General features: G+C 34.9%; 1 pseudogene; it reads left to right on the top strand.

Annotated features, from left to right (window-relative positions):
* The first annotated feature begins 351 nt into the window (after window positions 1-351).
* Window positions 352-783, top strand: LOC114033800 (annotated as a pseudogene).
* Window positions 784-1,426: the final 643 nt, after the last annotated feature.

Here is a 1,426-nt window from a genome sequence, read left to right as displayed (position 1 = left end):
GAGCGCATATTTGGACCATCCAGCCTGTTCTTAGGCCATCAGCATTTTTTGACCTGGGCTCTGTGAAGAAATTTAAAGAAATGATCCTTCCCTAGTAGAAGTATATTTTGTGAGGTAATTTTAAATATTTATTCTTGTCTTTTATTTTTATATCATAATAATAATGTTGTTACCAATACCAGTAGATTCTCTTATAACAATTTTTATATCATAATAATTAATAATAATTGCACCCCTTTTACCTTCTCCTCCACACCTTCCTCTGTAAGAAAGAAAGAGTTGAGCAAAATTAAACATTAACAATCTTAAAACAAACACAATATGCTCTTTCTGCCATCTTGCAGCGCTGGCACCATGGTGTGTATGAACGTCCTGGCAGATGCTCTCAAAAGCATCAACAATGCAGAAAAGTGAGGAAAATGCCAGGTTCTCATTAGGCCATGTTCTAAAGTAATTGTCCAGTTCTTAATCATGATGAAGCATGGTTACATTGGCGAATTTGAGATCATTGATGATCATAGAGCAGGAAAAATTGTTGTGAACCTCACGGGCAGACTAAACAAGTGTGGTATAATCAGCCCCAGATTTGATGTTCAGTTGAAAGATCTGGAAAAGTGGCAGAATAATCTGCTATAATCCCATCAGTTTGGGTTCATTGTGCTTACAACCTCAGCTAGCATCATGGACCATGAGGAAGCAAGAAGAAAACACACAGGAGGAAAAATCCTGGGATTCTTTTTCTAAAGATGTAAAACATACATACAAATAAAAATGCTCCAATGGAAAAAAGAAAAAAAAAGCACAATATTCCACAACCATAGTCCCTGACCTCTCCAACAAAAGGAAGTTTATTTTCTCATCTCTTTTGGGGCTATACATATATACACACATACAAAATTACATATACTTGGATGAATATAATGTATGAGCATATATGCATATATGTAATTGTCTGAATATAACTATATAATATTCAATTTAGTTTCATTTTCATTTTCATTCATGTTCATTTACATTGTTGGGTTAATGGCATATACCTGGTTTTCATAGTTCTCTTCCTTTTCCTCAGCATCAATCCATTCTTGTCTTCTCATATTTTCCTGAGTTTTTCCCCATTCTTCATTTCCTACAGAACAACAACAATATCCCTTTACAATTGTATGTCATATTTTTTAGCCATTTCCCAAACAAGACCATCCACTTTGATTTTTTTCTATCATAAAAATGTTACTACAAATGAAGTTCATTTAATAAGCACTTAGTATGTGCTCAGCACTGAAAGTACGAAAACAAAAGTGAAGACAGTCCTTGTCCTTAACAAGCTCCCATTTTAGTGAGGTGAGCTCAACCACACATATAGGAGAGTGGTAACCGGGAAGGTATATTTGGATTTGGCAGCATACAAGGATAGCTAGTGAAGTAACAG

This window comes from Vombatus ursinus, unplaced genomic scaffold, assembly GCF_900497805.2.
Source record: "Vombatus ursinus unplaced genomic scaffold, bare-nosed wombat genome assembly UNPS02007408.1, whole genome shotgun sequence".
NCBI classification, from domain to species: Eukaryota; Metazoa; Chordata; class Mammalia; order Diprotodontia; family Vombatidae; genus Vombatus; species Vombatus ursinus.
The sequence above is the reverse complement of the archived record's forward strand: the minus strand, read 5'-3'. Positions and strand labels throughout refer to the sequence as shown.